The sequence below is a fragment of the Phaethon aethereus genome (assembly GCF_964289735.1).
Source record: "Phaethon aethereus genome assembly, chromosome: Z".
Lineage (NCBI taxonomy): Eukaryota > Metazoa > Chordata > Aves > Phaethontiformes > Phaethontidae > Phaethon > Phaethon aethereus.
Window position 1 is genome coordinate 31,458,917 of NC_138577.1, and position 27,206 is coordinate 31,486,122.

Below are 27,206 nucleotides of genomic sequence, written 5' to 3' on the forward strand. Positions count from 1 at the left end.
CTGTCTTTTCCCACGAGGCATATGTTCAGGCAGCTATAAATTATAAGATGACCACCACCTCTGCAACATATTCCCATTGGAATCATAGTTTTTCAACTGTATTGCCACAGTTTAACAGTGCAGATTTGAACGAATTTTTTGCCAAATTTTGCTGGTTCTGACCGGCCTACAAACTCTTGCCAGTCATACAGATTACAGCATGTGCAGAGAGGACTGAAAAGCACCGCCAGTCCTCCACCAAGTAGCTCCCAGAAAGCCAAATCTGAGCACCTCAAGCAGGGCTGCGGGAGGAACGGGGCTGTTACGCCGTTGCCCGCAACCACCACCGAGGCCGAGAGGAAATTTTGGCGTGTCTCTCCTGCGAACAGTGAAGGCTCACTGCCACCTATGGACAGAGACCAGCATCAGCACGTAGTGCGGTCCTGCAAAGAGTCAGAGCCGGGGGAAGGTCACCAACTGCGGTGGCTCTGCTGATCCAAGACCCTCTGTCGCTAAGGGAGCTGCAGAGCCACCCATCCACAAGGACCAGCGGGCTGCAGCGCCTGACCTCCAGATCGCCGCCTTCAAACCAAGCCACCGGGAGCTGCTCTCTGCCTTCCAACGCGGGGGTCTCCTGGGGGCTGGGCTATGCCAGAGTTCTGACCCACAGTCTTTTTTTGGTGGATGAAGCCTTTGTGATGGCTCTGTCCATTTTGAGTCCTCTAGCACCCCATAAGTGATCAGCGCAGGTGTCCCTTCTCCCTGCCCGGATGCTGTTTTGTCCAGACTTGGAAAAACTTGGTGATACTGCAGACTTCATCTGTTAGGTTGGATTGAAATTGTTCATGGTTGAAAAGTTATTAGTGGTGAACAGGATGGACAAATAGACACAGACAACAGTTCTAGTCTCACAAGCCTTGTTTTCTCAAGAAACCTCTGCTAAAACTTGGAGTTTACAATTTAAAGATATCCCTAAAATCAGGCCTGGATTGAATCCAGAACTTGATTGGTAGACAACAAATTTTCTTTTGAATTATTTATTTCTGGAATGGCACCTCTGTTGATCTAATTTCCTATGATATTTTGTCAGGTAAAAATCAGGCTATATAATTTTCATAGAATCATAGAATATCTCAAGTTGGAAGGGATGCATAAGGCTCATTGAGTCCAGCTCCCTGCTCCTCACAAGACTACCTAAGACTAATTTGTATGGCTGAATGCTCTGAGGAAGTAATTCTGTTGAATTAGAAATTATTGGCTTGACACTAACTAATTTTTAATGTAAAGTGCCATCAGGGAAATACAAACACAATTAAAACTATTCAAAAAGAAAGCATGCAGGTAAGGAAGACCCTGCATTTTTAAAATTCATAATTTTTTACAACATAAGAAGTAAATAAAGTAAACGACAAATACATATATACTTGAGTTTAGATTGATTACATATGTACTATTTTATAAATATATCCTGTGAGAGTGTATGTATCTACACATGCACGTTTGCATACAGTTGTCTTTAAGGTGTGAGGGCTAGCATCATACGTCATGCGTGTGTTTGCATTCATGAGCCCACCTGTACATTTCTCTACCCCTAAAAGACAGAGCAGAGTATCCGAGCAGAATCCAACAGACACGCCGAAGTCTGTACGTGCACGACGGAGTGTAATTCTCCCCACTGTGCCTCCACCAAATGAGAATTTGCCTAGAAGGAGACTCTTTACACTTAAAATACTCATTAGTAGCTCACTGTGTTGGAGGTTTAATCACGTTCCTTTTGTTGACTCCCGTTTCATACCACTGCTCAGCTGCAGCCGGGCAGGAGCACATGGGCTGGGAACTGCACCTTTGGAAAGCTCTTGGGTGAGCCGCGCTGTGCGGAGTGACGTGTTGCGCAACGCTTGTCAGTTAAGGGCTTAGGCACTGACTGCAACAGGGTTCAGCCAGACTTCTTGGCTCTGAGTGAGTTGCCAAACATCACAATAGGTATGTGATCTTATCTTCTTAATAGTGTGTAAAAGACTTAGCATAATTTGGACACAGTATAAATATTGTTGACAGTGTTCTTTAACGAAATTATCCATAGCAGCTTAGTTCCAGCTGCACAGCTCCTGCCGTGTGTCTTTCTTAATAATACTCCTATAATAAATATTTACAATGCAGTATCTGTTTTCCCGAAAGGTACAAAGATTTGTTTATAAATTCTTCTTTCAAAAAAAAAGCATTTCTTTGTGTATTTCCAAACTTATCATAATTTATTATGATTTTGGCAATATCTGAGATGGCTGTACATAAAAGGATTTAGGACACCTGTTAATCCTAGGATATTTAATTAAATGTTACTACACAAACAGAACAGCTTACCAAATATTTACATGCTAAGTAATGTGGAAATAAGAAATTTCATTTTATATCTATTCTTGTGACGACTGATATTTTCCTCAGTGTTCATGAAATTGAGAGACAGTAAAATACATTTCAGTTTTTACAACAGCAAATAACCATAAAAATAGCAGACTCCTCTAATCTGGAGAAAAGTACACATGTGTATGCTTGTGTGCCCTATGCATGCTTGTTTAAAAGGATTTAGGTAAGTTAATGGAAGACAATCAAGGATTGTCTAACATGAAGATGCTACCTCTGACTCTAAAGCCTGTGAGCTGCAGCTATCTGGAAGCTGAAAGATCGTGCTGGGTGTTATCAGCGTCTGACTCTGTTTTCCTTTCTACTCTTCCCTAGGCCTCCAATGGCAATCTCATGAGACAGAAAACATGGCTAAATTGACCTTTGTCCTGCCATACTACAATTATTCTTATCTTAAGCTTGTAGGAGAGAGTGTGATGTGACCTGAGAGAATTTTATTCTTTTTGTGGGGCAACAGTTTCCTCTGGCTTCCTACCTCTGCCACCTTGCAGACAGGGAAGGGGCTGGGGCAGCAGCAGCACCGTGGGCAGGCACAGGGTTTTGGAGCAGAGAAAAGCCTGTAGAGTGAATCCTTGGAAGTGGAGCAGAGGGGCCACGGCATTGTATGGCGCTGCTCATGCAGCTCCAGCTTGGTCCTGCCTGTTGGCTGTTTCCTTGTGGGTGTAACGGTTATGTATGTTTTTCAGCAACCAAGGGATAGAACGATCTGTAGGAAAGCAAGCTGAATCCCTTCTGCCGGTCCCAGCCCAGCCTGCATTTGCTGTCTGCTGCCTAGAGATCCAGCTGCTTGCTTTTCCTTGCAGCTGGAAAAAGTGTTTTTCCTTATTAGAAAATGCTAGTTAATGAGACTTCTTAAGAAGTGGGTCCTGCGTTCAAAGCTTGCTGCACAGTCATTTCCACTAAAAGGGCAAATACCTCTGTTCTGCCTACAAAGGCTCTTACACACCTCTGAATACCGAAGTTTGTGAAGGAAAGCTGTGTCACACCACTTATTCCAAAGAAAGAACACAGCAAGGCAAGCAAAAAAAGGAAGAGGGGTCCCTACCATGGATCTCTGAAGAGAAATTTCCTCTGGCCTGTTGTCAGTTCCCAAACAAATGCAGAAGCTGTGCAGCTGCATTTCATGTCATTTCTGTCACAGGCCAATTTGCATTTCTCCTCCTCCCTGAATATTTAGCAAACATATACCTGCGTTTATGTATTTGCCTTTTCTCAAGTGCTGTTGTGCATGGGGCCTGGGAAAGATAACAGATGCAAATACAAGGCTGATAACAGCCGCTTCCTCCTCATGCACCTGCAAACAGGGACAGCACTACCCCATTTTAAGGATGCAAGGTCCTCACACTGCTTCTGCTGGAAGCAAAGGGATATTCCAGTATCACCATCATTACATTTAACTTTAGACTTCAGGGATTTTAGAGACACAACACTGCGTGATAATAGCTGATGCTTATACTCCTGGTAGGTTTCCTTCTCCTTCTTCATTTTGTAGGAATTGTACTCTGAAGTGGCCAGAGTGGCTCTTTGCCCTCCTGAAAAGCAATGTAGAAAAACGCGTTCAGGACCTGGGATCTAAGTTTAATAACTGTTGGATACCGAAGATCATGGACCAAAGGGAGACACCGGTATATGTTTTCTCCAGCCATGATGCATTACCTTATATTATCTTCGCCTGAAGGTGAAGGTATAAAGCAGGTAATGAGAGATTATAAAGAAGAGAGCTGTGGAGAAACAAGAAGTCTTTTATCTACCTTGTATGCTTTCTTTTATGATTAAAGCCATCAAAAGGAGTACCTTATATAATGCCTGTCCCGGGAAACACAGATACAAAGAAAGAGTGTCCCTCATAATAAGACAGCTGATGAGGAGCTCCGTTGTTCTGCTTCACAGTAGGTTTTATACCATGGTGAGACATGGTGATGGTGAGGGCGGACAGCTCAGGCAGTGGGAAAAAACATCTCACTACAAATGGTTTGCACAGGCAAAATCATCTTTATTATGCCTCTGGAAGCGCTTCCTGTAAGAGGTTAATGTAGACTGCATGTAATGTATTTCAAAATGAATGAATTTATCTCCCAGGCATTGCCAGTCACAGGTTCCCCAGCCTTGGCTTGACTCAGTGAAATGCATGTACTTTTCCTACTCATGTTGCTCCTCAACAGGAAGGAAAGATGTCTCAAAAGTCTCATAGCCATAAACACTTCTACTACAATTCTGCTGACTACTACCAAGTTGCCTCAGAAACACATTCTGCCCATGGCAATTACCTACCTCAGAGATATAAAGCAGCCTCAGATAAGGCACCTTCCACTTGGAACAATGCTGTCCCTGGGTTACCTACAGGTCCAAACTTCTTTTGCTCTTGGTGAGCCTGGGATGCCCCTTCCATCACCAGTGTAAGCTGGGCTCCTCTGTTCTTTAGGTTTCTGTTTTTCTGCCAGGAAAATGCAATAAAACATAGAAAATATCAGAAAAAAGTCACATAAGTACATGTATTTACACTTTCTATTCAATATTACTCTCTTCTGCATTTTTTATTTATCTTACTCTTTCTTTTACTGAACTTTAATCTTCCCTTTCTTTTCTGTCTCCTTCTCTGTCAATATCTGATTGTACTTTTATATTCAAAAAAGAATAAAATTTTGGATGTCCTGGCAGTAATTTAGCTTCAGGTGATCATATAAAGTAATTTTAAATTAACTGACAAATCCGTTAACTCCACCAGTGCTGAAATTTAAATGATCAGATTGAGCAACTACTTCAGCTACCAAACATCAAAAGTGAAAGAAACCCAAACCAACCCACAGAAAAGCCTCTTTTGCTAACTTGCATTTGGAGCTTCTCGCATCTCTCGCTTGCATTTGGAGCTTCCTTCAAAAATCCAGTTGCTGTTGCTCTTCCAGTGCTGTCCCATCCTCATGATCAGTCCCTGATACCATGCTGCCCACATCACACTGTGGACCTGATCAACCTCCTATCCCTGTCTTCCCTATACTGCTTCTTCGCTACAAGTTGAGGCCTATTCTGATATTCCCTTTTGCTACATATTGGCTGCTGGGTCTAATTCTTGCCTGCATTTTAACAGAAGAGCAGCAACACATGCAAGATATCCTGGTGCTAAGCAGTGCCAGGGATGCCATCCAGTTCTGTGACGTTTTGAGCCTTCTAGTCTAGGGTCAGACTTGCTGTTGAAGTGTCTCCACTTCTAGCTTTTTTTTTCTTAAAAATAAAATTGGTGTATTTTATAACTTGCTAACATTTCCACCTGGGTTCACATTCACTGTATGTGTATTTATTCAATCATCTTTAACTTTGTTTATTTCAACTTTTTTTTTTTTTTTTTTTTTTCTGAGCATGTGTAGTGGAGGAAAGACATTGCTGGAACACATGTGGTGGGTCTTTTGTGGTGTTTACTCTGGCCAAGGCTTCAGAGATAAACCTGGCCAAGATTTGTCAGACATGATGTATAGCTTTATTTTGCTGTTTGTTTTCAGGAGTTAGCAGGAATTGTGGGGGATACTGACCTGAAGGACTCCAAAAATGAGCCTGATTTTCAGAAATTAACAATAATTTTTCCCTTTGAAAAATAGATGTCTTGACTGGGCAGGCATCCAATTGTCCCACTCCTGCTACTGCTGTCCGGAGGTATATGGACAAAGCCATCCAAGCAGCAAGAGGGCAGAAGGTCACTGAGAAGATAGCTGCTTTTTCTTGTCCTCCAGGTTCACTCTGCTCCCACAGAATGGCCCAGCATCCAGGAATATTAGTATCATCAGAGACAATAAAGTTGTTCTTCCTAGAAATGCTGGGGTCAGAGATCTCCACTGATGGGAACAGTCTACTACCTCAGAGCAAGGGAAATGCAGACATCTGGAAGGACAGAGGCGTAGCTTGATCCTGAGATGTGGGCTGCAGCAGTGAGATGGCAAGGTATTACAATTTCCAGTCGAAGAGGATAGCCTGACTCCAGAGGGATGTGGAGTAGGCCTCCATCATGCCAAAGATGTGCGTTACTAGAAAACTTCCCCTCATTTTCATTTAACAATGCTGTAAGCGTGGATGTTTGCTGTCATTGCTTGTGCCTGCTCCCTTTGCCCGGGGAAGACCTATTCCTGGCTGGAATAGCTACTCTTGCTGGCAGGAGAAGTACAACTCAGAGCGCTCAGCTGCACCCCAGAATTAGCTCTGCCTTTTTTCTTGTGGTATGTGAGTTGTTTTTTTCCCATTTCTAGCTTTTGCAGGGGAGTTTGGTGTGAATTTCTGCTCCTCTGTCTTTAAGTACTTTGTTGAGGACTGGACCTTAAAAGACATCTGAAATGCTCTGTGGCAAAAAGACGAATAGAGAAAGAGCTTGCATGGATCGAATCCCAGTCTGTTACTAGAAGGGAAGCTTAACAGTCCGCTTATACTGTCAATTTCCCTTCGGCGCAGGTATTGCTGATGTTATCCTGAGAGTTCCTGTGGTTCCATGCAAAACCTACTGCCCATCCATCAGCGGAATACAGGCCTTTTAATTTAGCCATGGTGATATATGTGTAACTGAGCCCAACAAAAAACACAAGGAAAAATGCAGTTCCCCACTCCGACCTCCTCCCCAGCCCCCCGACCTCCCTCCTTCACTCTGCAGTTGGAAAGTGAAAACAGAACTTTAGCTCTGTTTTCTCTCTCCTGGTAATCCTCTGTCAAGAGGCCGTCTGTCACTCTTTCCACCTCAATGAAAACATCATCAGCTTTTTCATTTTAAGTGTTGACTTGAGAGACAAACCAGCCCTCATTTGTACCTTAAAGTTCGTCTAGAAAGTGTTTTAAGATTTCAGGTTACACTCAGCAAGCCAATGCCCAGTGGGTCTAAGGGCTTAGATGGAGCTGGCCTCTCAGCTAGGAATTTATTGATTTGATACAGTTTCTTTTGTTACTTCTGAAAGACAAGGCATGGGATGGGGAAGGGGGGAAGACCTTGATTAATAAAAGCATGAAATAAAACTCATATGTAAAGGGAGGTAAACAACAGGCTGGGAGTATAAAACATGTAGGAATTGAGTTTGCAAAGAAAATGCAGCCTCATGTTGTTGGAAAATAAAGATTTGAAAAAAAAAACCCAAGCTTTTCATTCCATGTTCGTTATGGTCCCAAGTAGGGCTGTGTGTGCCAATCCTTCTCAGGTCTGTCCCATGCTTCAACTGTGGCTCAGTCAGGATAGTCTACAGGTCTCCCTGTTTTGGTTTACCACTACAGTGCATGGTTTACTCCATGCACTGGAGTTTACTACAGAAGGAGGAGTAACAGTTTACAAATTTAAATCAAAGAGAAAATAGATGAAGCTAGTTAAACTGGTTTACCACAGGCTATATACAAGTAATTATTTACCAGCTGTTGTCGTTTAGAGGTGTCTGACACGCTGCATGTAGAAGAATGGGTGGTGTTTTCAGAAATACTGGGTGAGTAGATGCTGGTTAGTGTGGACCATTTTTCAAAGGCTGCACTCATGGTAATCCTTCATTTCTGTCTCAAGCATTCATGATTCTACTCCTGAACCACAAGCACCAGGAACCATTTCCTTTCCATACTTAGAGACTTGGCAGTTAATAAATAGATGAGCCCAGAGATGTTGTATATGCTGGCATGCTGGCAAGTGTACCAGGGTGCACCCTTCACCAGCCTGTAGGACCAGGCAAGATGTCAGACAATTTGATTTAAACCACAGAATGAGCATATCCCTGCGGGGTGTTTATGGTGGTAATGATTGTCAATAGAAAAACTCACCCAGAGTAGACAAGGGTAGGATCACTTTCATTTCATGGTCTGATACAGTGGCTACTAAATGACACTGAACACAAAAAAATGCTTCTGAAAAAATCAGAAATTATAAAAATGATAGGGAAAAAAAAGGATGGGAACAAAAAGCTGAGTGCTGAATAACTAACAAAGCTGGAGTAATCATTCTCATGGGGCTACTTAAAAGCCGTAAAAAGTTGGAAGTGTTTAAGTAACAATTGTTGAATTGGAGCAGCACTGCTGACAAAGACTGACATTAAATGTAATAATTGGATGCAAAGGCTGCTTTTGCTACCACATTATTTATTAGTTTCATTAATGTTAGATCCCTGGAGGAGTTGAATAATTTGAGGTTTAGATTTTTGTGTTTTTATACCTACTTTATTTTTGCTCTGTATTAATTTTTAAGGAGAACGGTGTAACAAACTCACTTTAGTTGTTATGTGGGAAAAGACTGCAAAGAGTCTAATCCATGGGCATAGGGGAGTTTAGTCTTTCTCAGAGAAAGAGAAGAGGGGTTTAAAAATGTGTAATTTTCATCACATGAATTCTTTTGTATCAACAAAATGAAGCTTATTAAAGGAAAGAGTAATGTTTCCCCCCATTTTGTTTGTAACAGTGAAATGATGGGCTCAATTCACCATTTCTGTTTTCCCATGAATGAAACCTCATGGAAAGTATATTCACTTTTTTTACTAAGGGTACCTTTGTAAATGAGTTTAACACATGATTGATATTTTAATCCATGGTTAATCTACTTCTCTAGATCCTTAAAGAGTCCAACAACTCAATAGATAGTTTATAACCATCTAGAATACATTAATCCCTGTAACATGGCTATAACATCTGTTAATCATTTGTTACCCACTTGTACACCATTTATAAATGCAACCTTTACATAAAGTTTGAGTGAAATATTTTGTGTTTGTACAACACGTTCCTTTCAAGGAATGCAAAGGACTTTGTAAGCATCATTTAGTTAAGGCTTATTACTCCCACATGTTATAGGTAAGCTGTATCCTCATTTTACCAATCGGCAGACTAAGAAATAAGGTTACATCCATACTGGAAGAAGAAAGCGGCACTTGTGAGCTACATCAAATCAACAGACTCCTGTATCCCACAGACTTCCTGTATGAATTCCTGCCTGTAACTAGTACCACACAGTGTCTGTATTGTGCTTCTGAAGACTCATGCCCGGGCATGAGACTTAGACTATTGCAATCCCTTCCTAAAATGAACATGAATAGCTACAAGCCTTCTGAGGAACGGTCAGCAATGCCTCAGGAAGATCTGCTTGAAACTCAGGTCTGCATAGGTTTGTGTCTCCCTGTGTTTAGTGCTCTCAGCCTGCAGGCAGAGGTGAAACTTGCTTTGCCCATGGAGATTCTTTGAAGTACGAGGGAGCTCTTAAGCTTGGATTAAAGCCTGGTCTCAATAGGAACTTGTATGTTCAGGCGTGGATGTTTATACATGTGGTGGATAGTGGGTGTCTCTGGTCCTTGGAGTAGGCTTGGACACATGCTCAGCTTTAATATCTGCAATACTCCAAGTCTCACTGCTTTCATGACACAGTGGAGGAAAGTGTGGTAAGATCAAAAACAGAGGTCAGGCTTTCTTGTTCCATCTCAATCACAAATCGGTCTTCTCTCCCTGAACAGCGGTCTTCTCCCACACTCATGTTTCTTCAGAGCCAAAGACATGCCTGTGCCATCTTCTGGGCTGAGTGAGGCAGTGCTATCTTGCCAAGTCCTCCTTGCTATTGCCATTAACAAGCACCTCCTCTTTGCAAACTGTTGAGTCTGTTCCATCCATCACCATGGATCCTCCCTCCTGGACACCATGTATTTCTACACTTCTTGTTGACCCTACAGTCATTGATAGCCACAAAAAACCCCCACTTACAGACATCTTCTGTTTGCTCCTGAGCAAGGCCAGTCAGCAAGCTGGTGGTGGAAGATGTGTTAGAGTTCAAAAGAGAGCACAAGAGCTGAGCTATTCAGGAGGTGACAAATTCAAATATGAGTGATTGTACTCATTGCCAAGCTCATTTCCAGTTCCTTGGATGTATTCGTATATCTGCTTTCTCACTTGTGACAGGATATTTTACTGACTGTCTTGCACATAAGCCTCCTATTCTTCTGAAACCAGGACATTTTTTCATAGTATTTTCTGCCTAAAAAAATAATAACCGATGCTTTCTTTGGATCTCTTTTTGTATTTAGAATGAGTCAAAAGTCTATACCAGAATAAATTTAGAGAGAGTGAATTTGATAAATACACCTGGCCTGAAAGGCTCCCCCAGCCATGGAAACAGTTGCAGCAACATGAAGCCTGCTCCAAAGTGTCATGAGTATCTTGTGGTCGTTACTTTACCTTGGTGACCCCTTAATGAGGCAGGATTTGCAATTTGCAAAGTTGGAAGGAGAAGCTGTTCAAGTAGGAGATCCAGGGAACACACAACTTCTCTCTGTGAGATCCTCCACCACAACCTGTGAGGAAATAGCCCAGTAGGTACCTACTAGTGCTTGGCCAGCCCCCCAGCAGTTCTGCTCTTTGCTCCCATCACGAAGCTGCCTGTAGCAGCTGCTGCTTAGGAGCGCTCGGCTCCTGGGAGCAAAACAAATACCAGCCTCGCCCATCAGAGCCCCACGCACTTATCTGCAGCACGGTATCACTGCCTGACCCAACTCCAGTGGGACCGTGTCAGGTGGTCCAAAGTTTACTCACTGAAATGAACCTGCAATGTGATGCATCTGCCTTGCAGGCTTCTGCGTGTTATGGGCAGATCTGGGCAGGTGGTAACCAAAGCTAGATGGAGCCTGGAAAACAATCTAGCCGTGATAGCAGAGCACTTAGCAACACTCTGAATTAGCAGTTAACTAATGATGTTTATTCCACAGCTTTAAGCCTTTTCCCCATTTTGTCTCACCTGTTGGGGCAAGAATTTGCTGATGGCTTCCCTCATACTCTGGTACCTGATACATCATACCGCTATGCTGTCATACAGTTACAGACCCTGAGACTGTGATGCACCTCACCCATGACCACTCCCTCAGCCGCCTGACTTGGCGATGCCAAGTTTCCACCTTAGTTCAGCAGCATGATCTCGTTCTACAGAAAGGAGGCACTTGACTTTATTTCTTTTCCTATTAGACCAAAGCGTCACTTCTGCAGACCTTTCATATCAGTTCAGAGACTACTTACCTTATCATCAAAACGCTGTGGATCCCTAGGGCTACCCAAATGGCCATCTGAATAAACACTGTTTCCCAAGTAAGTGGTTGAACAAGCACTGATGGACATGTGCCTGACTAAAAAACACCAAACAAAAAAACATATCTGGTGTCTGCCTTTTCTGCTAGCATTTCTCCTTTAAAGGGAAATATATTTGTTCATCTCCTCTGGTTCTTCTAATGTAACTACCAGGGCTATAGCTGAATAACATGTATCTCTCACTTATTTCTCTGTAAGAAAGTCAGAAATCTTCTAAGGCAGTAAACCATAGGGCAGTTGAACCTCTTCAGCACAAGTCTGTATCCCATTGAGACCTATGTTATCTTCTGCCCAGTTATTAGGCTCCTCTTCTCCTTTACAAAGATGCCATGACTTAACAACTTGTAAATACAATTGTCGGTACTTTGTTCCTGTATTATGCAAATGTCACAGTCTCTCAGTTGCTGCTAGCTGGTATATCTAGTTCACACACTCCATGAATGACAAACACATCACTGTAGAGCCTAAAACATCCTGTTTACCTTATACTGTCTGTAACTTGTTTCAGAGCAAACACCAGTGTTTCTACTGCCTATAGGCTTGCCTACCAGTAAATACTGTAGTAAATGGCTCATTCTATTTCAGGCTGACAGTTTATTTTTTCCCTGTGCAACGTTCCCTGTTTCTCCAGTGTGGAATTACCCTGGGAGAATGGTGCTCTTACACAGTCATAGAAGAGGGTTTTGCAAGGGATCAAAAAGTCATCTGCGGCATCCTTCATCTTCAGGAAGTGTTACATGCATTAGGCCATTGCTGGTCTTCACTGATCGCTGGCATTGGCAACCTCTTGCAAAGAGCTGTGATCCACTAAAATTTGTGCACCTTTCTCCTGCTGCTGGTTGTTGATGGAGGTTGCCAGTATGAGTATAGCCCTCGGGATGTTTTCTGAGTACTTTGTGCACTGCCCACCTTGATAAAGCTGCAGTCCAGCCTAAGCAGCTTTCCCCATGCGTTTGCTTTGTCAATGGCTGGTTATGGACCTTACATTAATTTGTTGATGAGTATTTTACCCCATGCCTGTGTCAGCCTCTGGTTGTCTTGTCAGGACCTCTCCAAAATAAGAGGCTTGGTTTTTCAGCTCTGAATTACAGAATCACAGAATCACAGAATCACTAGGTTGGAAAGGACCTTTAAGATCATCAAGTCCAACCATTAATCCAGAACCACCATGTCCCCTAAACAATGTCCTGAAGTGCCACATCCACACGTTTTTTGAACACTTCCAGCGATGGCGACTCCACCACCTCCCTGGGCAGCCTGTTCCAATGCCTGACCACCCTCTCAGTGAAGAAATTTTTCCTAATATCCAATCTAAACCTCCCCTGGCGCAACTTGAGGCCATTTCCTCTTGTCCTATCACTAGTTACTTGGAAGAAGAGACCAACACCCTCATCGCCACAACCCCCTTTCAGGTAGTTGTAGAGAGCGATAAGGTCTCCTCTCAGCCTCCTCTTCTCCAGACTAAACAACCCCAGTTCCCTCAGCCGCTCCTCATAAGACATGTGGTCCAGACCCCTCACCAGCTTCGTTGCCCTTCTCTGGACACGCTCCAGCACCTCAGCATCCTTCCTGTAGTGAGGGGCCCAAAACTGAACACAGGATTCAAGGTGCGGCCTCACCAGTGCCGAGTACAGGGGCACAATCACTTCCCTACTCCTGCTGGCCACACTATTCCTGATACAGGCCAGGATGCTGTTGGCCTTCTTGGCCACCTGGGCACACTGCCGGCTCATATTCAGCCGGCTGTCAACCAGCACCCCCAGGTCCCTTTCCACCGGGCTGCTCTCCAGCCACTCCTCCCCAAGCCTGTAGCATTGCATGGGGTTGTTGTGGCCAAAGTGCAGGACCCGGCACTTGGCCTTATTAAACCTCATACAGTTGGCCTCTGCCCATCGATCCAGCCTGTCCAGATCCCTCTGCAGAGCCCTCCTACCCTCCAGCAGATCAACACTCCCACTCAGCTTGGTGTCATCTGCAAACTTACTGAGGGAGCACTCAATTCCCTCATCCAGATCATCTATAAAGATATTGAACAAGACTGGTCCCAGAACCGAGCCCTGGGGAACACCACTTGTGACAGGCCGCCAGCCGGATTTAACGCCATTCACCACAACTCTCTGGGCTCGGCCATCCAGCCAGTTCCTCACCCAGCGAAGAGTAAACCCGTCTAAGCCTCGAGCCACCAGTTTCTCCAGGAGAATGCTGTGGGAGACGCTGTCAAAGGCTTTACTAAAGTCCAGGTAGACAACATCCACAGCCTTTCCCTCATCCACTAGGCGGGTCACCTGGTCATAGAAGGAGATCAGGTTGGTCAAGCAGGACCTGCCTTTCATGAACCCATGCTGGCTGGGCCTGATCCTTTGGCTGTTCTGCAGAATTGATCATCTATGTTTCACCTTTCTGATTCTTTCTGAACTTCTTGTCTGAAAACAGGTTTTCTCATTTTGCTATGGAATGTAGCTCTCGCCAAATGTCTGTACTACATATTTAGCATCCTTTTTCCAGGTCATTTGAAACCATTTAAAACATGAAGTTCCTTAGGGGTGGCTGTTGCCAGAAAGAAATCTTCCATCAGGTGTCTTCTTTTTTGCTTGTAGATACATACAGGACAATGAGCTGCATAAATCTTTTCCATTTTTCCTCCACACTTCTGTCTACACTCATGTGTGGTGATGACATTCATGGCTCCATGCTGCTACAGTGGATGTTTTTTTAGTCCCTTCATCTCTTGGTACTCCAGGTTGCCAAGGAGTCTGGCAGAGATGCCCTTCCTGCAATACTGTAGGCTCTGTTGGCTGGCAGCACGTAACACAAGTCCTGGAATAATGTGAACTGTTCTGAGTGTGTCTCACAAGGTACATTTAAAAGTTACACTTCCCCACATTATCCTCTTGAAGAGATGAAAACCACTTGTCCCTTTAGACTGGCTGAGAGTCACTTAAATCTTTATGCTTCATATATATGGCCCTGCCTGAAATCTGACCAGACTGTAGGGCATACCAGCATAACAACAAGACAACCATCCCCTCCCTTGCTTTGACACCCAGACTGTCACACACTGACACAGTTGAGGAGAGCAAGGGGAGAGGGACTCTGTGCTTGCTGGTGCACAGAAACCTCTCTCTCTCGAACAAACCAAGGAGCTGCATGGAGACAGTGGGGTACCAGATTCCTCACGTGAAGGAAATATTAGGTTGTTTCCCTGTTGTAACTGTCCAGCTGCCTTGTAATGACTCCTTTCAGGTGTGACTTCCTTGGTGCAGCCAGCCTGGTCACATTGGCAAGCTCCTCGTCCAGTTGGCAGAGCCCAGGAGCCCAAGTGTGGAGCACTGTGTGGCCTGCACTCCCTCAGGGGAAGTAAGGTAGCTCAGTAGTTTGAAAGGCTTTTTCCTCTAAAGGAAGTCAGCACATCTCAAAGGGAGAAACTCATTCCAGGGAACCTATGAGAGCATCTGAAAGCCCTTTCTGAATAACTAGCAAATACTGAACAGATGCAGCATGCTCTTGGCCTTCTTGCAATGCCTATTATTAGCAGTTATCTCTGAACAAAACCAGGGAAAGCCCTCTGGAGGTCCTCCATACATTTTCAGCTTGTTCTTGAAGGTCTTGCAGTATTTTGGCTCCTCTTTGATCTTTATAGAGCCTGGAAGAGCCAAATGTGCAGAAGTTACGCATTCAATATGTACATGTAGGCTCTATAAAGAATGCTACAACTTCTTACTTTTAGAAAGAGGTCTTTGCCCTCAGTCTTCTTGACTTTTTTTTAATCACCTTATCTGTGCTTTTTGTTGTGTTTTGCCCTTCTTGTTGTCCATCTCACACTGAAGTCAGTATATAATAAATGCTGGTTGATCCCACTGTGGACAAACTGAAGACCCGGTTGCATGTATGTCCTGTAGGTTCTCAACCTCCTTTAATTTACTGCATGTGCCTCTGACAGCTCCTTTCTCTCAGTTAAAGTCACTTGGAAATTTGTTTAATAAAAAATATTAATAACATAAAACCTAACAACTTCTGAAGTTATACTGGCCACAGGGTATCTTTTTACAATGTGTTTCAGGCATATATTTTTCTTATAATCAACTTTGTGTTTCTCATACCAGTACGTACCAGTGGTAGCAGAGTCTTGAGTTTTTGGAGCTAGCTTTCCAGCAGAAGAGAAATCAGTGACACAACTGAAGTGAGGGAGAGTTCAATGCTCAGAAGCCATAGTGTACACCTCCAGTAGCAGAACATGGAGTAAATAGCTTTTCCACAAGACAAAATTGTCTTCAATGCTTCAGTACAAAGTATACGAAGTCTTTATCTTCAAGGCATTGCATTAGGTATGGCATTAACAAGCCTGAGGAACATACAATATAGCAAGAAGTTTTCTAGTTGCTGTTCAAGGTAGTGTTCAACATCAACTGATGCAGGTGAGTCAGCTGTCTTTAAAGAGAAAAGAGATAGCTGAAGATATGTCACAAACAGTAAAAATATAATTAAAACCTTTTTCTAAAATGGTTAGTTTTCCAGTCACTGCAGGCCACATCTTCCCACACTTGTCTCACTTCAGAAATGAAAATGCCTCTGTTATTTGGTACTCAGATGCATGGGAGCCTGTCCTACAGCTCTGCACAGACAGGCTGCCAGTAGAAAGACTTCAGGAAGAACTATTTGGAAAATCAAAGACTAGCTTCAATTTAGGGAGGTAATTTTGTTAAACGCAAAAGCAAACTGGTCTCCAATTAGCATATATAATATGTATAATATATTTTGTAAAACAGGAATGGCAACAGCAACTGGAAACCAGCTAAAAATTAAAATGTTCTATAAAATCTTTTTAAAAGTATAAATATTAGCAAAGTTATGGGCTCTTATTCGTGATTTTATGAATGTCACATCACTAACATCTCATACAGTACATGTCCAGCTAAAGCATACAGGAAACTGTCTAGATCATCATTACTGATATGATTCTTCCACCTTATACCTTCCCAATAATTACATAGATGGTGATTTGTCTTTAAAATATACCTCATGGGATACAAAAATAATGAAGTCACCTGACTGACAACTTTCTACGGTACTTTATGACATGAAGCAAACATTGTCTTAAGACCATGGTGAAGTTTCATGCTTGCAGTTTGATTTCCAGCAGGACACATTCCACCTTGAGTTAGTTTTCAACCACTTGCCAAAAAGGAAAAATAAGCTGCTGCATTTGGGTATGGAGTGTGAAATCACCCGGATGGGAATAATGTGAGTGCACATAATTGTACACCTGTTAGTTATTTCTGAGAAGCTAACCTGTTCATGCTACAATTAGGTACAGTGTAAATCATGGAGACAGAAAACACATTCAATCAGTTGGACATGGTGACGGAAAAAAAAATCAGATTTCATGGCTTGATAGAAAAATCACATTAGGGTCTAAATGAATTATTTCTATGACTCAAATAAATTATCATCTAAGCTTACGTTGGTATTAACAAGACGAACATTTTGGGGAGAGAGACTTACATACTCCAGTGTAAATCACTGCAGTCAAGGATACACGGGTTTAGCTAGGGTACGCACTGAGAGCTGCTTTTAGGCAGGGAAATGCCCTTCAAGGGGAGAAGCTGATGAGAAATTTCCTTGATGTAAATGGTGCCATATCTGGTGCATTTTCCAGACATAAGCCCACAAAACTTCCATTTGCAGTGTCAGAAGATGATTTGCTGGCATGACATCAGCAACCCTGTACTTGGAAGATAAATGTAAGCCAAGGCTGTGGCAGCACCCTTCAACACCATGTCAATAACACAGTCGGAGTTTGCACTGCAGTGTTTTGGTGCAATGGAGAAATGAGAGACCTTTAAGCACTGCCACGGGTTTAAAACTTGACCATTCATTACTGGCAACCCCAAACACCAGCGACCTGGTGCAGCTTTGATGCTGGCAGCTTGACATAGTGCCATTCCCATTCTCAGTGGCTGCTGTCTCACAGAATTCAGTGGTGTGCTGTTGTGTGATGGATTGTGTGTCAGGGTGAGGCATGTGCATGCGTCCACTTCCAAAGTATATAGTACTTCTACAAAAAGTTGTATCGCTCACTCAACACTTTTGCTCAAATAAGAATGCATATAGTATGGCAAGAAACTGGTTTTGCAGGTTTCTGCAGCCTTGAAAAAAAATAATAAACACATTTTACCCACATACTTTTAAAATCCTAACAAAAGGAAATCTCCTATGGAGCCTCAGGATTTTTACAGGAGAGTAGTAAAAAAGCTTATATGTGTGAATATATAGCCTTTATGTGAAATACTCATTCAATATTGATGCGTGTCCTGAAATAATGACCTGAGTCAACAACAAGCATTATGTTACCACAAACATTACCAAATAATATTTTTACATACCACCTTTAGCTCAGCAAGCCCTTGGCTTTATTTTGACCACATAGGCCTTTATTCAAAGCCCCGTGAAGGCAGTTGGAGTCCATGATTGTCAGCGATAAGCCTTGGATGGAGTACATAACTTTCTAAGCATGCTTACAGTCTCCTTTCTGTAGTAGTTAGTCAGGTGCAAGGCCAAGGAAGTCCATGGCAGCACAGCTACACAAAATGGGTAGAAGATGAGCACAGGCGCAAGGACATGCAGCAGCTCTTATGAAATCATCAATCATTTAATTCGTTCTAACATATTTAAATTTACTTTGATTTGGAACTGTTCCAAGCCAAAAGACGACGGCGCACAGCCAACAACTTAAATATCTCTTAAGGCCATAAATATGATCCTCAGTCTTTGCGGGTATCCACTGTTAGTGTCAATTCCACTCAGACGTGCCTTCTGAGGAAGGAGTATATGGTCCAGATAAATATACTCCTCTATTACATCTTCAAACTTACAGCATTTGGACTCCTGTGGAAATAGGTCTTTCTTTGACACAATGGGTGCGTGTTTATGTTTCAGCAAGGGTCAGCTTATAAAACTTGCATAATCACTTCCTGATCTGGACAATATTGAGTGGCATCTTCATCATATTCTCAAATGAGAATACACCAGTTAATGCAAAAGAGATTATCACAGCAGAACTGGTGGCTGGGTGACTTTGGAGCTTTATTAATCATGCTTACTAAGCAGCTCTTATTATTCAAGGTATGAAGCAAGCTAGATTTAATGATGCTTTATCAGTATATTAAAAATTAATTAACTTACTTATTAAATTAAGGATTTTAAGATGACATGTTAATGTGCTGTAAGTAAGACAGGATGGTCAGCATTAATTCTACTACAGCTAAGAATGAAACTTGAGGGAGAGTCAGATCGGACCGTCTCTGGAGTATGTGCTGCTAGACCTCTAACAAGAGGAATTGCCTCTCTCCAGAAGGAAGAAGGTAGAATGGTGGATTAGGATGGCTGAGCTGGGGTTTGTAGAGTTCATTTGGAATAAAAACTGTCAGGGCATGTAAGTCTGCTTAAAAAGAGACTGTGTACACCCCTCTGTACACCAGGGCTCACTTTGTGATGCCAATGTCTCTCTGTCAGTGGGGTATGTTCCAGCATTGGCCACCCTTGATCTGAGGGCCACCTCAGGATGCCGGCCACCTCAACGCAGCTGGGGCTGTGCTTTTTTTCTGTGTCTCTAAAGTAACTACTGTGCTCTGAGCAGCCTGCTACAATAATAAACACTGAGGTGGAAGGGGGGAGTGGTGAAGCAATCAGCTGCACTTTCTGCTAAGTTCATTTTGAGACGCACTGTAGACTGAGTATTTTTTATTTCATCTTAATACTGAAATCACAACTCCAGCAAAGTCAACCTGGGAATTGTGAGCCAGATGAAATAAGTGTTAATTTGGTAAATTCTTGTACAAGATCCTCTTTCATGATTAGTAACTGAGGTGTGGACACCGGCCCTGCTTGAAGGGCTGCGTCTGTCACCATTAACAAGATTAGCAAGCACAGGCTTTGAAACAGGGGAAAGCTGATCTCCTCGTGTATCTTGATGCCTTCAACACAATTTCCAGGGGATCAGCACATCTGTAAGCAAAATAGAGCAAGGACATGACAGCTGAAACAGTGTGCGAAAGAGCAGGGGAACAGACAAGGCTCAAAGCGTCTCCCTACCCTGCACCAGCGATCCCCCGGCTAGCGGGGAGGAACGGAGCGGAGGCCAAGTAGACAGATGAGGCTTTCCCACGGGGAAAAAATCCTTATGCCCTGTGGGGGGAAGAGCAGCCCAAAGCCTGGAAAAGAAAAGAGGGACTTCACTATAATTTTTGCCTTCAGAAACGGCAGTGGCCATTGCACAATCTGCGGAAGAAAACCGCACAGCTCAGGAAGTAAGTGTAAGGTGCAGTGCTCGCTCCTTCCCCTTTGTCCCCGGGAAAGCGATGGAACAGGAGCTTGCACGCCGGGACAAAACGCTCCTAGTAACAGAAACTGGCCACAAATCCAGCTCCAAAATGCCGAGTAAAAAGGTAATACTTCCCCGGAAAACCTGAAGGAAATATGGCTGCATTTCACCTTCTATGGGAGAGACTGCTGTGCAGCATGGCATACCCAGGCGGAGACAGAGGCGCAGAGACAGCGAAGGAGGTGTGTTGGTACTGAGAACCTGCGGAGACCCTTTTGGCTATGCCTGGATTGGATCTGGGCAGCTACTTCCGTCTGAATTGGGACTCTGCAAGTTGTTCTTACACTGTCAGGTATTACTTGCCTATGGTAAATAGAAGATGTCAAAAGAAAAAAAAAAAAGAGAGACTCTTTTAAGGCTTTTAATTTAAAATATAATTCATCTTGAATTAAACTGTACATGGATGAGTCAGAAGACACTGAATGCTGGAGGATGAAAAGCAGATGCCTGTGAGATGTCCTGAACGATTCAGGCCTGAAAGAGCAAAGTGATTTATAATGCTTATTCCTTTCTTTAAAAAAAAAATATGTTTTTCTCTCTAAATCTATTTATTGTCCAAGTCCAGCAGGTTCTCAATGTCAGGCTGACATAATGATAGCTTTGCTCTGTCAAGAGAGAGAAAACAGTTTGCTACATGCTTGCCTGACACTCCTCATTATCATCTGTGCAAAACGAGCACTGAAAGAGAAGAAGAAATAAGGAAAACTAACTCCCTCTTCCTGGAGTCATTCGTCAAGAGCTTTAGTAGCAAATGTTCCCAAACTTGCAACACAACCTCTTGAAACAAGAGCTGACTTCTTGCTAAATTCCAATATTAGTCACAGTTCTGCGGTCACAGCTCTTTGTTTTTAAATAGAAACCTTTCTCATGGCTGTGACAAGTTACTTTGTGGAGGTAAGAAGGGAAGGTAGGTGAGCTTAGCTGCTGTTTGCCATCCTCCATCGCAGGTGACCACAGAGGGCAGGGCTGCGGGGGGAGGAACAAAACAAGCTCTCCAGAGGCTGACAGACACGGGGCTTTCTGGAGGGTGAACAATGCAGGCAGTGTTACCCGCAAATGGGACCTTTCAACACCCTTGGAAAGGAGAAAGCTTAAAAAATTAAACACTCTGCAGTGGGTTCCTAATGGCTTACACTCACTGCCAGCCATAGCCAAACAAGCCTGCTTGTATAATCTTGTTAATGGGGAGAAATACATCTGATCGGTACGGCATTTGAAGATGATTAATGAGAGGGCTCCTGACAGGATAAACTTTCTTTCCTTTTTCGTGTCCTTGGCTTTCTGCAGTACCTGCTCACTTGCTATCTGGAGATCTGTCACCGGAGCTGGCCGCGTGCGTCAGCAGGAGTTAAAGGGTCCCCGCATCAGGCGATGGAGAAGGATGTGTTACTGTCCCTAATGGTAGCAGGAGGAGTCGGGGGTGCCAGAGCGTAGGGCAAAGGTCCCACCAGGCGCACGCCCTGACTCCCTGTGACGATATATAAAGGCTCTTGGGACATGTGCGACCTCAGCCCCGCTCCTGGTGGTCTGTAGTTACACCCACCCGCCGGTCCTGGTCATGGTGGCAAGGCTGCTGACTCCTGGGGGCTGGAGATCAAACTGCTCTGTCAGCTGATCCACACTGGAGCCCCTTGGGAGAAGGCCTGTTCCGCGAGTGGTCCTGCCACCCCGGCGTCAAATATGTGCAAGACCTCAATGTTTTGACTCTGGTCTCAATTGTGCCCCTGACGACCCACCCACCACCCCACGAGAAAATTTCTCTCTCTCCTCATGAGGGAGGAGGAGACAGAACTCAGTCACATCCAAGGATACCAGGGTCTGAAATGGCTCTTCTGTCTTACGGCAAGCCAGGGGAAGGTGGGACCAGGAGAAACACAGCCATATAACAGGCTGTGATCTAAATCCAATATTCCAGAAAATTTTGATCAGAGCCTAACCAATCTGATACAAGTTATTGAAAGCTACACCCAGAGCCATGCAAAAATCTCTGTCAGCTGTGCCGCAAAAACATGTGGCCAAAAAAGCAGCTAGGAGAGTACATGTCCTGGACTCCTTTGCTCTGATCCCGGGGGATGGTGCAGTCTCCTTTGCCTGCTTAACAACAGGAGAAACTCAAGGCCTCATGCCATCCCCACCTCCCTTCTGGAAGGAATGGCACCCTCTCAGACCTCCTCAGCACCGCGGCTCCTCTCACAATGCCCTTCCAGGAGCTCTGGGTGCTGCTGGAAGAGTTACACTGGCAATGACCTGCACTACTAGCATGGCCTTTCCTTCTAACATGAACACTACCACCAGCTTTGACCACACCAGCACTGCCTTCTTTTCAAAACACTTCCACGATGTAAGAGAAAATAGGAGGAAAGCTAACTCAGTAAAACCTGAGTATTTCCAGGTTCAAAGGTCTTGTCTTCTTTAGCCCTAGTAGCTTTCCACAAGGAACTTCGGTAGGTAGCACAATCCCTGATTTTATCGTCCCTTTCCACCTTGCCCACACTGCTAGGAGAACTACAAATGAACAGATACCAGTATGTCACAGCGCTGAGGCACGAGACCAGGGCTGAGGACAAAAACTCACAGGGTTTGAGGCTCAAACTACATGTTAAGCATGATCTCCCCCACCCACTGTGGAGGAATACTGCCAGAAAAATCAACAAAAGAGCATGAATGAGCATTTGCTAGCACCAACCCTCATTTCTTATCATTCTTGAAGTTAGCAACTGGGACACTTCAACTCAGGCATTACCGATTTCAGTCTATGGGAATTCACTGCTCCATTGTGAAAACAAGCACTTTGTATCTCACCATGTTATTTTAATTGTTCCCAGGATGTGTATGCATTTTAACATACATCCACTAAAAGCTGAGCCAAACTTGAACAAGGAATGATGAATACTGCTTGATTCAAAAGGACAGGACTGAACCTTTCACCAAGAAAAACAGAGGGGCAAATAATCACAAACATACTTTATTAGAAGCCAAATCTTTGTTTATCTATGGTGGGACAATTAGCAGTGATCTGTATAACTAACCTCAAGGCTCTAAAATTAAATAGTCAAGTCATGAAGAACAAAAAAAAGTTATTTGTAATTCAAAAACTGAAAAAAAGAAGTGACTGAAAGAGACAGTCAGATCATGGCACAAGGATTTTCAAACAAATTTATATCTTCACAAAAAGAAAGCTGACAGAAGCAGCAAATACCTGTAAAATAACGGCACAAGTACAACAGTTTGAAGACATCGTAACCTGGGAACCATCAGCTCTGAATCTATATCACTCTGTAGTCCACACACTGGTTTATCTGGATTTTGGGTTATAGTCTGTGAGCTAATTATAGACTGTGGAAAATCACACTGTGGATCATGTAGTTTCATGCTGTGATGAGGCAAAATCAAGAAAATTGAGAAAGATGGCTGTCTTCATGCTCTATACAACCTGCCAAGGGCAGCCTTTGTCTTGGAGAGGCTAAGTAGACATGGAAAAAGCCGGAGATGAGGATGGTGAGCATAACATGAACCAGCTTTCCAAATTCACAAGCTGGACAAAAGATTACTGCTCTGTTCACAAAGGATCTTCACCATAACTTCTCAACTTGAGGAGAATTATCTTTGAACCTCTTCTGGTTGACAGATCATGTGACCTTTCTTGTTGTACAAGGTCTTGTACATGATGTGCTTGCCTGATGCTGCTATGAGTAGCAGAAGCAGAAGTAACTCAGTATGTGTTTTCAAGTTTCAAGCAATAGCATATTTACGTTTGAATAAATATAATTTAGACTGACTTTCATTTGAAGTCATGTTAAATTCCTTAAAAAGCTTTTTTAATTTTTAGAATATCTTTGCCCTATACATGTAACACTTGAAATTTATAGTAATACAGCTATTAAATATGCAGTATTCGTTAACTATGCTAAAAGTGAAAGCAATGTTTAGGTAAAAGGAATACCTGGAGACTCTGCTGTACTGATCTTTGCTTTGTTTTAGACAGAAATCTACTGTTCAGTGACAATGGAATTACCACTACATTTGTCTTTGAATGATGATTTTAGAAGAGAAAAAATGTTGGGGTTTTTTTTTTTTTTGTTTATAGGAATGGGAGAAGGAAAACCAAAGAAAAAAAATTGAGGGAATGGATGTCAGGAATACTTCTATCACGTGCTACTGCTTGCTTCCGAGGAGATGGGGACAAAGATAAGTGCTATGGGAATTTAAATTGGGCCTTTTCACAAGACTAGAATGACTATGTTGACTCTGTAAATCTCACTATGGTTAGGTCTTGGAGGTAAAGAAAGTTTCTGTAACATTTTCACAACTACGTATCAGTGTATTTAATTTCAATTTAATAATTTATAATATGCTAATAAGGTTAATTAATAACATTGTCCTGCTAGCAAGAACAAGATAGACCTTTCCCTACTTTGTAGGTGATTTGTTCATGGTAAGATGTTGGTAAAAAGCACTCAGCTATGCATTCATGCAATGTAAATGTAAATGTAAATGTAAATGTAAATGTAAATGTAAATGTAAATGTAAATGTAAATGTAAACGTAAATGTAAACGTAAACGTAAATGTAAATGTAAAGACAGAAGCAACCACTAGAAGCCCGAGTGACCATACGGCTTTTTGTACGAGAGGTGACAAAGACACACTATCTAGGAAAAAGAGAAAAAATGAAACAAGAATATATTCTATACGTTGCATCAAACACACCATGCAACACCTGAGGGACTGGTAACACACCTAGGAGTACCTTCTCCTTCTTCAAGAAAGAACCAGCGAGGCTACCATGTGGAGGCAGAGGGACTTCTGAAGAGAGTTTCCACCGTTTGCTGAAATGGTGCACCCCCCCCGGCTCAGTCAGGGTGAGGACACTGACCAGTGGGCAACACTCTGGACTGCTTTCAAAAGAACTGAGGACAGTTAAAAAAGAATAGGGTCCAACAGAGGGTGTATGGTGGAAATTTTTAAGCTGCCATTTCAGCTTTTCATTCTTCCTCATTTGAAGATATGAAGTCCATAAGCAGTTGATTATTATAATCCAAATTTAATGATCACAACCTCAGGATACAGCAGCATGAATCCTTCTTTGGAATTTTTTGAATGATAGGAGGGACCATGAGAGGTGCCACACAGACTGACTTCTCTTTAGCTGGGCCGTGTTAGTGACCCTGGCCTCTCTGGCATGCAGGCTGTCTTCATGGCTGGCCAGTGTTGCACGCTGGCAGTCGTTCTGTCCTTCCAAATGGAAAAATGGGTGGAGTGGGGCCAACAAAGCTGATAAGAAGCGTGTATTTGAGAAAGACAGCTGTCCACACCACTCTTGTCTGCATGACTAGATTGGTGCTCTGCCTGGATTTGAATATTCAAGAATAAAATTTTAAATAGCTACACATTATAGGTGAGGCATGGAGCACAAGTGCTGAGGTTTTCCTACACCTGAGCTTGCGCTGCACGTGGTCAGTCTGGGCTTTTGTGTTGTGCTCCAGTGATTGTACTTTGAAAAGCCAGTTGAAGTGACAATGTTGGGCCAAAAGACAGTGGTAGCCCTGAGACTGGGGGTAGGAAGTGAGAGCTGAAATACTGAGATTAATTTTTAAAAAGCTTCTGTACTCTGTAATGTATCTTCTCTGCCTCAACATCTCACTTGTGCTGGTAGGGCTGGACTATTATAAAATAGTACTCTGATCATTGAGCTGAAGCAATGGATTTTCCTTGTCCAAGAGGAGTTCCAGTAGCTGTAGGTGCAAAGGATTAAGTATAAGGGATCAAGCTTAACATACGCCCATGCAGCAACAAGGTTCAAAGAAGAAAATCCATTACAGACAATGGAAAGTTAGAAAGAATAACTTCCAGACAAAGTACTTGTACAATAGTTCTTGTTCCCCAATTTGAGTTCCACAGCTTTCACATGGAAGCACAGACACACAGTTAATGCAAAGTTCTGGGGGAAAAAAAATCTGCCTCCCCTGAATAGTTCTTTAGAAGTTAAGTAGATTAGGTACATTATCCCAGTTATTGCTGAAACATACTTATAAACAAAAAGATCTGTAAGTTGTCAATGTCTGATAACAGTATTTTCTTCCAGAAGGCAGAGTGGGAGCACTTTAAGTTTCATAGCCTCTGAATGCAAAACCGATTGCATTGTTAGGATGGTAAAGTGCAAAGATCAGGGAAACAGTTGAGGAAATGCCTGTTTGAAAGAGGAACAGAATAATGGCGGGGTGTGGGAATCTTACAATTTTTCTGGCATAAAATGAAGTAAATAATACCCTTGTAAAGCAGCTCTAGGAGCTCTCTATGCCTCTTCTTCATGTTAATTTCTGCCTCCTACCAAGCCAGCCTGCAGAATAAAAGTCTTTATAAAATGCAGTACTTTCATTTTTATTATTGTGTAACTTCCAGTTCTAGATTTCTTTATGTTTCCAAAGCCAACTCCAAGCAAGCAAAAAGCCATTTTTTCCAAGTAAAAACAATAAACCGGGAAAAAAAGCCCTAAATTTGCTTTATGTACTATGTACACAAAATACTTCCCCACTACCAAAGATAAAAGCTGTAGCAAGATAGAGAGGGCAGAATATTTAGGAAAAAAAGGGGTCTATTAGACCCATTTTAAACAAACACTAGGACCTTAATTTAGAACAAAATTACCTAAAGAATTCCTACACACTTTCAAAACCACTTGTTAATAAAGGAGTGCTGATTACATTACTGTAGACTCTGTGCTTCCTCATGTTCTTTTAGGTGTTTAGCATTTAATATTGCAATTCTACTCATGAAAGAAACTTGACATTTTAGACCTCTGTGATGAGGTGCTACTACGTTTCCAACTCCATTTCACCGTAGAAGTTTACGTTGCATATCATAAAGGATATGGCAGTAGTTGCCTTGAAAAGTGCTAATGGTGCCAGCAAGAGGCCTTTTATGCAAAGGCAGTCATGGGCTTCCTTAAACACCACCCGCCTGCCTTCAAGGTACTACGGAAGGAGCAAAGTGGAAACAAAACCAGGCCTGGAGAGTCAGCCACAACAGAGACCGGAGCTAAATGCCGTGAACGAAGCAGTCTGCCCGGGGTGCACACAGGAGGACGTAGGATGCTGACCCCTTCGCTGCTGGGTGGGCTTTCTGCAGAGTCCTAACTTGGGTTGCTACACCCATGGCAGGGACTGATCAGGTGGGTGTGGGTCGCTTGGGAAGCATTTTACAGGCAGGCTGATCAATACAGGCAGATTTCTTAGCCAGTTTACAGCCAGTGCTTTAACTGCCCATAAGAGGCACGCCAGCAAATGAAATCAGCCTAAGCAGGGTACGCTAACAAACACTGAAGAACAAGCCATACTTTTTACCTTGATCATCCTCTTGGTTCCTGGTCCCACCCTC